This window comes from Trachypithecus francoisi, unplaced genomic scaffold, assembly GCF_009764315.1.
Source record: "Trachypithecus francoisi isolate TF-2019V2 unplaced genomic scaffold, Tfra_2.0 Lachesis_group8, whole genome shotgun sequence".
Taxonomy (NCBI): domain Eukaryota; kingdom Metazoa; phylum Chordata; class Mammalia; order Primates; family Cercopithecidae; genus Trachypithecus; species Trachypithecus francoisi.
The window spans coordinates 23,757,102-23,770,158 of NW_022681473.1; the positions used below are offsets into that span (position 1 = coordinate 23,757,102).

Sequence of the window (13,057 nt, forward strand, 5' to 3'; positions counted from 1 at the left end):
TCCTAAACTCTAAAGTAGAGGGAATATAATGAGATTTGTCTGACCTCCCTTCCCACTATAACCGAAAACTCAGTTTTTAAGGTTTCTCTCGGTTCCTTTTGGCCAAGAGGGTGTCTATTCTGTTGGTAGGGGGATATTAGAATTTTATGTGTAGTTTATAACTAACAGATACACATTCAAGGGAACAGCGAATATTTTTCAAGAAAATGGAGAAACTTCTAGTCATAATGATGGTGCTATTAATGTTGGTCCTTTGTCTATTTCCTCTCCTCCTAAGTATTTTCTACTCTCCTTGGAAATCCCTTTCCCCACCATCCCCTATGGTTAGCCCTGAACTTTGAAAGAGTAGTGTTACAATGGATGAGGCCACCCAGAGGGTATATTAGCCTAGTACCATTGAGATCGCCTTAATCTCCGGAAACCTTCATATTCTTTGGCCCAGGTCACATCTAAGAGATGAAAAGCTACGGTCTTTGCTCTTGTGTGTGTTTAGTTCCTTTCTTATCTCCCAGAGACTCTGCCAGATTAAATAGCAGATATCTAAGAAGTATTTTAGGCCCTTGCTACCTAAAGGGAAAAAGACATTATTGTTATCTTCTGAGGTAGGACATTAAAAATTGTGATCTCAATCACATATTTAGCTTTTCTCTTGTTGATCTGATCTTTGGATTAGAAGTTGAAAGTCAAGCACCTTTTACTTTGAAAATATATCATTACATCTTCATTTGTATTCCTGGGGCTAACAACAGAGCCGTGATTTGTACCATCGTTCTGCCCATGTTGTTCTTTTTGGTAATTGTGTAATTGCTTAATAAAAGAAGATTAATTCAATTAATGGAAATTGAGCAACTTTCTTTAAAAACAGTAAGACACAATTTATTTCATTATTATCATAAAAATAAAAATGCCCATAGTAGAAAGCTTGAGCAAAACAAACAATGAAGGAAACAAACAACCCACAATTGTTTAACATTTGTGTTTTAATTTCCAGCATTTTTCCGTTAAGGTTTAGTAGTACGCTTAAACCATAGTTTTCGTTTGGTATCTTGCTTTTTATTTCACTTATTATCAGAATTTTTTTCTCTTTTACAAAATACTCTTCAAGCATCATCTTAAGTAACTGCATAATATTTTTTCAATTAGGATATATCATCATTTCTGTAAATGTTGTCTGTTTCAGTAACTTCTATTTAATAACTTAAAACAAAAGTTTTAAAATAAATTTAAAATTTTTCATTTTAAATATACTCAATTACCAACTATCTGATGAATGAGTATCTATGATGAAACTACCCACATTTGTTAATAATATTCTGTACGAGTTCTACCATTTTATCCTTTTTCTCCAAAACTCAACATCCACAAAGAACTGGCCTGGGGATGTTATGATAACACCACTCATTTTACTTTCTTCATGCTAAATTCTGTGAAAGATATTGTTACTGGAAAAGGGTCTGATCCAGACCCCAAGAGGGTTTTTGGACCTCACGAAAGAAAGAATTCAGGGCAAGTCCATAGAGTAAAGTGAAAACAACTTTATTAAGAAGTAAAGGAATAAAAGAATGGCTACTTTCACACATGTCCGTGTGAAGAGACCACCAAACAGGCTTTGTGTGAGCAATAAAGCTTTTTAATCACCTGGGTGCAGGAGGGCTGAGTCCAAAAAGAGAGTCAGCAAAGGGTGGTGGATTATCATTAGTTCTTATAGGTTTTGGGATAGGCGGTGGAGTTAAGAGTCATGTTTTGGGCGCAGGGGTTGGATCTCACAAAGTACATTCTCAAAGGCTGGGAGAATGATAAAGAACCTTCTTAATGGTGTGGGAGATTACAAAGTACATTGATCAGTTAGGGTGGGGCAGAAACAAATCACAATGGTAGAATGTCATCAGTTAAGGCTATTTTCACTTCTGCAGATCTTCAGTTGCTTCAGGCTATCTGGATGTCTACGTGCAGGTCACTGGGAATATGATGGCTTAGTTTGGGCTCAGAGACCTGACAACTACTCCATAGCCAGAGCAGTGGCAAAGGTTGCTCAACTGAGTATATTTATAGTTATTTCTTGATTATATGCTAAACAAGGGTTGGATTATTCATGAGTTTTCCAGATCTGAGAGTTCTTCCCCTTTTTAGACCAAATAGGGTAACTTCTGGATGTTGTCATGGCATTTGTAAGATGTCATGGTGATGATGGGAGTGTCTTTTAACAGTCTAATGCATTCTAATTAGTGTATAACGAGCAGTGAGGATGAATAGAGGTAACTTTTATTGCCATTTGGTGAGTTTTAGTCAGCTTCTTTCCCTCATCCTGTTTCAACAGCAGGGTCTTTGTGTCTTGTGTCTTGTGCTGACCTCCTATCTCGTCCCGTGACTAAGAATACCTAACCGCTTAGGAATGCAGCCCAGTAGGTCTCAGCCTTATTTTACTCAGTACCTATTCAGGATGGGGTTGCTCTGGTTCAAATGCTTCTGACAATAACAAGGTGCATCAGAAACAACACTGTGTCTTAATTTAATTTAATGTAACTTAATTTAGGAGAGCTAAGTTATTAAACATGAGGCCAAAGTACATAAGAAAGTGGCAGCCGTTTATTGCAAATATGCACACACTCTCTGGCGAGGTTCTCTGGTCCTCAGGTGTGGGGGGCCAGGGAAGTCGCGCTGGTGCTCTGGGGTGAGGTTCTCCAGTCCACGAATGCGGGGGCGAAGAAGTCACGCCAGCTCCTGCAGGCAGCGGACTTTTGTGCATTGGTACTGGAAGGGGGAGGGCAGTGGGTGAGATAAGGGCGTGATGGGGCGTCTCCATAGGCCTGGCGGGGTAAGTTTCGATCTCTTCGGATTGACGTCACCTGGCGCATGCTCGGTTGATCTGCATCTTCCCGGGCGCAGGCTGCATTTTCCTGCATGCGGGGAAGTTGGTGAGGAAGAACCCAGAAGCAACATGGATTGTGCCTTCTTGTTCACCTTCCTCCATCTTGTCCTTTGTCCCTCACCCAAACACACTGATACTTCCAGCACATGTAACAAACAAAATATACACGGTCATAACTATATTCAAAGGAAAAAATATCACACAAAATCCATGTATACAAATGTTACTGTAGTTTAAATAGGAAAAGAATTTCAGGTAAGGACACCCACAAACAACATAAAAAATGAAATTTGAGTTACAATTTAAGATGAATACGTATGTTTAAAGTAGTTGTGCGTTTGAATGGGATGAATGGAGAAAATACAGAGGTAAAGGTTAGAACTATCTTTATAATGGAAAATAGAAATTTCAGCATATCTCCTTTAAACAACTTTGAGTTGCTGAAAAACCTCTGCTTTCTGTAAGGCACAATTTTTCAAGTTGCTGAAAAATCTTTGCTTTCTGTAAGGCACAATTTCTGATGCTTATGACATACTGAACTCTTGGCTGCTGTACCACTTGATTCAATCTTTGTGCATTTCTACCTCTACAAATTGGTTGCATGGTTAACTAAAATAAGTTATTTTTATTTCTAAACAATTTATACTAATGTTTCCTGTTATTGTATATATATAGCAATTTAAAGCATGTAGAAAAGAAATACACCTGCAAAAAGAAAAATGTTTCTCTTCTATAAATGCAAATTTAGTGCATGGAAAACACACAGCATAGATGAAATACATACAAATTATGGCATAATTATTGGTTGGAGGATAGACAATTATAAAAGTGTGGAGGAACAAATTTGTAAATATAGAATAATTGTACACATAAGTTGCTGCAAAAATGTTTCCAAGAACTTACTCTAATATTGCAAGAAATGTGTGATTGATGCAGTTGGTAAATTCACACTTTAAAAAATGGCCTGAGCTTTACATGAAACAATTGGCAAATGAATGTATTATTTACTTATTTTTTTCTTGGATCAAAATTTTTAGAAATTATATCATTTAAATTCACCTAATTTTAATTGATCAATAAAAGATGAAAAGTAAACAAAAATTTCATAGTTCAGGTTTAATACAGTAAATGTCTGGATGATATAAGGACTTGAATTCCAGACTAAGAAGTTTTAACTTTATTTTGGGATATTTGCGAGATATTGTATGATTTGAGGCAGAGAAGTAACATAACCAGATGTGTCATTATAAGATGACATAAACAAGCTCTCAATCTTGCTCAAGATGAATTAAAATAGACTAGAAGAGAGGGGGGAATAGTAAAGACTTTGATAAAATAAGACAAGTAATATCAAAAACTGCATTATTGACACTCGGAATGAGGACAGAGATGGATATTTTTCAAGTAGAACATAAGAATTAGCAATTGCTTAAATGTAGTGCCAATGAGATGCTACCAAGATTTTAAGATTACAATGCTGTACAGACGAAAGTGACAACAGAGTAATAGGAAACAAAGGAGAGAAATACTTGAGGAGTGAGCAGTTAGGAGGCACAGAAAGTCACGTTTGATTTTGTGTCTGTCGAATGGAGAGTTTGAGTTACACATCCTATTCTCTCTTCTCAGTCAAGAGGATCTAGTCTCCTATGGAAAGTAAATAACTAAACAGAATCTGGAGCTTGGTGGTTGGTATTTATTTGCAGAGAGGTGCTACATGAAGCCATAAGAGAAAAGATGTAATCATATACAGTTAAAGCCAAGTGATCCCAACCTCAGAGAAGTAAAGGAAATTGAGAATTCATGTAAACTCATGTGGGGAGAAAAGGGTTTATAACCTGTAACAACTAAGATGTTAATGGTGACCTTAGATAATTAGTTAAAAATAATCATCAGAGTCTTTGAGGAGCTAAGGAGCTAGTCTGTGGTCACAAAAGGGAGGCAGTGAATGTGGAATACTAAGAAATCTGCCTTGGAAATTATGAATAAAATAAAAATAAGAATTTGAAAAGGGGATTTTATTAATGGAATAGGTCTTAGGAAAAATAATCCATTGAGGCAGATAAAATTACAATTGAAGAATCCATTTGAATTTTGACTTGAAAAAACTTTTTTCAGTAAATTTCAAATAAACAAAATAGGCACTAACACTGACATTAAGACGAGCATGTTTAATATTGTGTAAATAAAGGTAGGTGCACTGAAAAAGTGTTTTTTCTAAAATAATGTAGAAAAATTGAACTGGTTATATACATAAATATCTGTATATGTATGTTTAGGAGAAAGCATAATATTTAAAAAATAGAGGAAAAAAGAACATATACTTCCACCAACATATGGGTTTTGAGAAGCTTGGTAGCCCAGAGAACACTTACAAGTTGCAGAACATGCACTTAGCAGTTGGTCTGGAGAATATAAATAAATTTAATTTTAAATAACACTTAAGAATGGGATACCTAATTTAAAAATTTGCATTTTTAATTCTATTTCATTTTATCTGATTATATCAAGAAGAAAATCCCAGTTTGGTGTTAACATGTCTTTCGTTTCCTAACTTCTTTTTATATTAAAAGAGAATGGTCCGCCACCTCAGAGCATTTGTCAGGCAATATCTGGCAAGAGTTTAATTATTTGCTTTAATTGAATTCATTTTTATAGTTATCTTTTATATATAGCCAATTATATTCATTTTCTCATTATTGTCGTGATATAAACACTCGTTTAAGATAAGTTCAAGTTAAACAAGTGTGGCAATCAAATACATGCTCACTAAATAATAGCACAGATAGATGTATGAAGTCACATTCTCACAGTAGTGAAAATGGATTCAAAAGACAAGCACTTGGGAAACAGTGGCTTAAAAAATGTTTTAATCTGGGAATTAGAAAATAAATGACCTTCCAATGGTTAATTTGTTGACTTTTGAGACAGTTATGGAATAATTCAGAGCGTTAGCTTACTTGTTTATAAGAATTACTCATTAGGGGTGTGAGGAGGTCACATGAACTAATTTGTGGCAAATGAATTAAACAATCTTAAGTATTTGGTCTCCAAAATGCATTACTTGTCAGCATTCCTACTTGTCATGAAAGTTGTGATTTGTCAAGAAAAGTGTACTTTAAAATAGAATATTATGTATTGCCTTAACAACTGTTTATTCAGCACCTACTATGTAGCAAACACTGTCATATCTCTTTGAGCAATACATGGATCTCTTTTCACATAGCTTATAGTCTTGTGTGGTTAAAAATGAACAGTCAGTTTAATTCAGGCATTAAAATCTATTCATCATATTACCAAGCTCAATCATTTCCTTTTCAGTACTAGACAAGTTTAGAACTGCAAATAGAAATTATTTTTTCTTTTGGAGGTATGACAGATTCTCCACTTCCATTATGAAGGAATTATTCAACTTATCTATAATAACAACCTTATGTCCCTGGGAAATTCAGATTGAAGGCCTGAATAATACTCATTATAGTCTTCTAATTATTTGGTTTCCCAAATACGTAGCACAAGGAAATACAGGCCTTCCCTTTTAGCTATCATAATAAACAGTGATGTTAACAGTGCAATCTACCAATTAGAGGATCTACATAGCGCACAGTTTTGACAGAAAAATTGAAGAGGAGGGTTGAGAGATTCAGGACCAGCCAGTAGTGGAACCTTGGCTTGCTAAGCAATGGTAGTGTGTAGGAGGCAGGATAGATTAGGTATTGCCATAGTAACAAACACCCCCAAATCCCAGTGGGTTAAAGATAAAGGATTATTTATTGTTCACAATGCATGTCTGTCTTGTTATGAGCCTCTACTCCATGTGGTCTTCACTCTGAAACACTAGCTGATAAAAGTTCCATTATTCAATAACAGCACTATCTCAACATAACAATGCTTATGTTGAATAGAGCACTGAAGACTCAAGCACAACAATTAAATACTCTGGCCCCAAAATAACATAGGAAACTTCTGTTCAACTTCATGACCTAGAAATAGTCTCAAGGCCACATATAATAGGCATGTGGAGGTATATTATTTTTGATTGTATAGATATAGAGAAAAAGTATATTTTGGTGAATAATAATATCTACTACACTATGTAATAATATTAATTTCCTCACATCATCTTATGCCCATTTCAGAGTACCACAAGCAAAAACAAAGTAAAAAGAAAAGAAAATCAAACTGAGACTTTATTTTAACTATGAAATATAACATAATATATCCATATTCTTTCGTTTGGCTGTGTCAAATAGATTTCTTCAGCAGGTGGGCATTAAAAAGAAGAAGGAGGAAGAGGAAAAGAAGTAAGGAGTTTGAATTATGTCTTAATACTTGAGGATGAACATTCACTATTCGACACTAAAATTAAAAAGAAAATCTCTACTCTTTTTCACAAAGAAAATTTATTCAGATGAGCTTTGCTGACCTGGCAGTATATATGATTTATAAAGAAATTTGAATATAAATATAAGAATTATTAGCAAAATGTGGTACATGCAATTAAAATGTATACAGAAAAAAATACTGTCTCAAAGAGAAAGTTTAATTGAAATTTTGTATTTACTCAATGCTTTAATTTCAAAGTTCAAAGTGTATTAGATGGAATGCAAAATACTACATTGGATTTACCTTATATAGAAGTTATCTATTGTTGCATGAGAAACCGTCTCATAACATAGCGACTTAAAGTAATAATTAGTTTATTTCTCATAATTCTGTAGGTTGGATTGACTTTTTTGCTAGTGTTGCCTTGACTTTCTCATGGAATTGCATTCATCTGGAGGCTCAGTTGAGGCTCGTGTTCTACAGTGGTCTTGCTCGCATAATAGGTACCTCAGCTGGATTGCCCAGAAAGGCCGTCTCTCCACATGTTCCTTCATCTCTGGCTTCTTCACCCAGTAGAAGCTGCATTTTGAAGTATCAAGCCTCAATATAACAGCACTTATAAAATTTCTGCTTGTTTTATATTTGTTGACACCCTAGGGGCCAAAGTCAGTCATATTCCTAAGGTCAGAATCAGTGTGGGAAGGTCTACCTAATTGCTTAAATACTAGGAAGTATGGTTCTTTCGGAGTTAGTACTATAGCAATCTGCTACTGACCACCTTCTCTGTCCATTGAGTCCTTTCTCTTCAGCATGCAAAATATTTTGACTTCCTTGCAAGACCCCCCATGTCCCATCCAAACATGTCACCAAACTTGATGTCTAAAGCCTTGTAATTTGCTTTAGGTCCAGATGTGAATGAGGATCCTTATTGAAACCCGTGTTGATCAAGAGACTAGTGAACTACAAAAAGGTTTTACTAGGTACCACCTTAAATCTTACTTAGGTCTTACAAGAAGTTTTACAACCTTATTTTCCAATTAATCTTTATCCTGAAGCTATTTTTTGATTTTTTTAAAAAATTAGAAGGGTAGGAGTACTAAAAACATGACAATTTTTTAATATTTTATTTTAATTTCTGGGATACACGTGCAGGGCATGCAGGTTTGTTAAATGTGTGTCAAGGTGGTTTGCTGCACCTATCAACCCATCACCTAGGTATTAAGCCCTGCAAGCATTAGCCATTTTAAAAATTATGAATTAAGTAGTACTTGGTTATTGTATTAATTTCTCTACATTCTACTTTCAATTGAATGCATTTTCTTTAAAGTCTACTCTGTTTTTTTTTTTTTTTTTTTTTTTTTGAGACGGAGTCTCGCTCTGTCGCCCGGGCTGGAGTGCAGTGGCCGGATCTCAGCTCACTGCAAGCTCCGCCTCCCGGGTTCACGCCATTCTCCTGCCTCAGCCTCCGGAGTAGCTGGGACTACAGGCGCCCGCCACCGCGCCCGGCTAGTTTTTTGTATTTTTAGTAGAGACGGGGTTTCACCGGGTTAGCCAGGATGGTCTCGATCTCCTGACCTCGTGATCCGCCCGTCTCGGCCTCCCAAAGTGCTGGGATTACAGGCTTGAGCCACTGCGCCCGGCCTACTCTTTATTTTTATACCTGCCCCTTACATAGCTCAGAAAAGGCAAATAACATTTTCAGTGTTATTTGAAATCTCCATATCCATATATAAAAATTCTTTTGGCATATTTTCAATTATTCAAGTTACTGTATGTAATGGTCTTTTCAATTATTTTATAATCATCCTTTCTTTCAGTTTTCAATAGTAGTTTTCGTAGTTAACTTCCCACTTCAACTAAGAATATCCTTGCTGTGGGTTGAACTGTGCCCTCATACAATATCGTGTCTACCACATTCTGCTGGTCTAAAGCAACTCATGAAGGCATACTGTGGATGAACAAAATCTACCTTGATGAGCAAAAATGCAAAATACAGTTTGGTAGCTAGACTACCTTGATGAGTGAAACTGCAAAATAAAATGGCTTTTTTTCCAATCTGCCACATTTTTGTTATATGATAATAATAATAATGCAAAAATATGTTTGAAAATCACTTGCTTGTCAATAAAAAGCATACAAATTTAGTTTATTTGTTAATGATACATAATAATAATACTTAGTGTTGTTTCAGACAAAAATAGGCATATTCTTATGCCAGAAACTAAAGTTAGAACATCTCATTACTAATGAGTTTATTGATTACCACCTGGTTTTATTAAATGAAAGAATTTTTTGGAGAATGTGAATTTTTTGAGGATTGCCTTATGTCTCTAAATGTTAAATATTTTTATTTCATGATTCAACATGGGCTTTTGTCAATAATTTTATAGAGATAATCATCAGAAAATACATCTGGTCTTTCTGGTTGTCACTTCAGATTCTAATGGCCATGTTTGGAGACAGATGGCCTTGCTTACACCCCAGATAGACCTTTGTTAATTTTGACTACTCTGGAGCAATTCTGGATGGGGCTGTATAATAGTTGTTTTCCCTGTGTCCTTGAGGATCATTTGCAAATACCCAAATGTTTCAAACATTCTGGCTGAAAACATATGTACAGTAGCCTCTCACTCTCAAACTGATGACTGGTGTCCATAGAAGTATTATCTTCTCATATCCCTGATGGGGTTGGGTATCCCAGCCCTGGGATTCTGACTCTTTAGCCTCTGTAATTCTTTGATTATTCTTTTAAAGTAATGATATATCTATTTCCAAATGGATGTAATTTCAATCCATTACATTGATACAAATGTATAGATGTCTTCCAACTTTCATTTCCCATATTCTTGAAAATTGTCAGCGAAGTGAAAGAAATAATAAATAGAGGAAACTTTTTTTTTTGGATTTTAACATAGAAATGACATTTTTACCCATAAATAATTACTTCTAAAATAGAATAATTACCATTCATGTTAATGACTGTCTCTGTTTATAGATAGAAAATTAAGTTTTTAAAAAGCATTTTAAAAGAAGCAGTATAGAATCTGAGAGCAGAAGAGCTTGCTATACAGGAATTTTTACTCTAGGCCTGTATGCTTGGTTTGGCTAAGTTTATAGTGAATTACCAAGTGCTGTAGAATGAAGAAAAGACAGTTCCCTAGCCCACTGGCACTGCTGAATGGAACATTCATTACAGAATTCTTGGACTTATAGAACCTGGCTTATATTTTCTACTGAAAAGTACTTGGGATATGATAGAAGTTTGGATTCGTGGCAGAAGATGGGGTTTTAATCATGGCATTCCACTTACGAGACACATGGATATCAAATTATAGTATGCCTGATGCCTCAGTTTCTTCATTTCTAAATTGATGCTAATAATACCTAACTTCTCTATCTGGTATGGGTAGAACGTAAAATGGCATGTGTTCAAGCACTCTGTGAACTTAAAGAATTGTAACTTACCATTTTTGATGTTTCTTATCATTATTATCTTGAATTCTTCTAAGGATAAAATTGTATTCACTGAAGAAACCAGCGGGTTGTTTCTATATGAAACTGTGCAGAACCCACTGATAGGCTTCAAAAATAAATTGCCTAAGTATAGGAGAGAAAAGACATGCTGTGGCAATAATTCACTGAAATAATGTTATGAGACAATGAGTTGATCTCAAACTTAATGTGAGTACACAATGTGAAGTGACTGCAAAACTCTGGCGTGATCAGGAAGAAAAGAGTTTAGGTAGGAAATTGTAGTCTTATTCTTCCCTGCATTGATTGAACCACACACCCAGAATATTGAGTGCAATTGTCGGCATAATATTTTAAAGAATTAGAGGAAATCCAGAGTAATTCCAGGGTGAGATTTGTGAAAGCTGTAGAAATCATATCATCTGAGAAAAATTTGAGTGAACTCAGAGAAGCTGAGAAAGAATGAGTAAATTTATCCTGTATTCTTCTGAGGACAAAGCTAGAACCAATGGTAGAATTTATTTAAAAAAGTTATAGCTCAGAATAGAGAAAGCATTTTTAAAATCCAGAGTTGCCTGAAGGCAAGACATGATGACTCATTGAGCAGGGAATTTACCCTCCTTGGAGGTGCTTCAAGAGAGGCTGCCTGCCCTCCCTCACCACACTTACATAGGATGGGAATTTCCAATTGTGTTGGAGGTTTTATTGGATGATCTCAAGTTCTTCCAACAATTCAATGTACATACTCAAGACTGCTATAAAATATTTAGTATAGTGCTCCCTTAGGCTGAACACATACTAAAGTTGGAACAATACAGAGAAGATTAGCATGGCCCTCATACAAGGATGACACACAAATTTTTTAAACATCAATATATATGTATATAAAATAAATAAAATAAAATTATAAAATAAATTATTTAGTATACCAAAAGCATCATTTTCTGAAATCCACGAACTCTTGATTTTATGAGATGTTTCGTTAAGAATATAGTCCACCTATAGGTACTCCACCTGCTATAGTTCGTCTGGAGTATGACGGTACACATCGTTAGATTGGAAGCTCTGAATTCTAATAATAAAGACACCTGAAAATATGTTTGGCCCAATTTTTTCTTAATTTATTTGATCATGCAATATTTGTCCATATTTCTATCTATTTATTTTTACATATAATCTCTATTACTAATCTGTGTAATGATTGGCACAAGAAATCATCTGGGCATATTAAAAGTTATGATTTTAAAAATAAGTGATCCAGATCTCTTCTAATTTATAAGATATATATTATCAGTTGAAAATGTCAAAATTTTACTTATTTTCAAATATGAGGCAGTTTTCAGAATGCAACACAATTTGATCTAGCTTCCTAGGATGGCGGAGGAGTTATGATAAAACTCAGTGCCTAACATGTCAAACCTTCCAGCATCATTCCAGCTATTAGTAATGAGTATCAAAAAACTTGAGGGTAGACTTGTTTGCTGACAGAACTAATGGAATGTGGCTGGGTTCAATCAATATGTTTTACCCTATTGTATTTTGAAGAGTTAAACTGTTACTTGACCAAAGGCTGAAATCCTAGATGTGTCTACAGAGTTCAGCAGTATTTTCCTGATATCTCAGCTAGCTATTTCTCTTCAACGTATATCCATTTGGTTCAATGTTTTTTTTTACATATATTTTTGCTTTTGCATTTCTCCAGCTTCCCGGCAGTGTTTCCTATGAGTAAGGAGATGTTTATTATATATATCACCAATTTGACTTTATTCTACATTTTTCTTTATTTATCCCAGCTTAGGATCATGTCATTCCCCTACCATTTGTGTGGATTTTTCTAGGTGAGTTTTTTTTTTTTTTTTTTTTTTTTTTTTTTTTGCTGCTAATGATGGCAACACCTCTACATTTAGTTCTCAGGCTGACTTTCCTGGAATTGGTTGTTTAGAACCAGAAATTATTGATCTGCCTAGGCTTGATCTGTGCTCCCTTTATCTGAGCTGACAATATTTGCTCTATGATTCAGCTAACATCTCCTTTCCTCAGGGTCATCCCTTTTATTTTATCCTCTAGCATGTGGACAGTCCTCCTATGGCAATGTGTTCTGACCCCCTCCTGTGATCTGATCCTGACAGGGCCAGAGAAAATGTTCAGTTTAATGAAGAGCCTCATTATAAACACACATCCACTTGCTATTGTGTTGACTCACATTAAATTCTCCATGTGATTATATTCTGGGTTGAATTATCTAACATTTAACGATGTACTAGGCATTGAATAGTATAGTAAATGCTGCTGCTTAGTAGGAAAGCGAAGGCGTTGGAAATAATTAAAAAGAAGTATTACAAGGGAAAAGTACATAAAGATGTATTGCAAATTTATCATAAAGCCTGAATGAAA

The 13,057-nt window shown here is 35.1% G+C and overlaps 1 non-coding gene across 1 annotated transcript; it reads left to right on the forward strand.

Annotated features, from left to right (window-relative positions):
* Positions 1 to 11,439: 11,439 nt before the first annotated feature.
* LOC117081816 lies at positions 11,440 to 11,545 on the forward strand. Its single transcript, XR_004436299.1, has one exon. It is a non-coding gene; the product is annotated as a U6 spliceosomal RNA (small nuclear RNA).
* Positions 11,546 to 13,057: the final 1,512 nt, after the last annotated feature.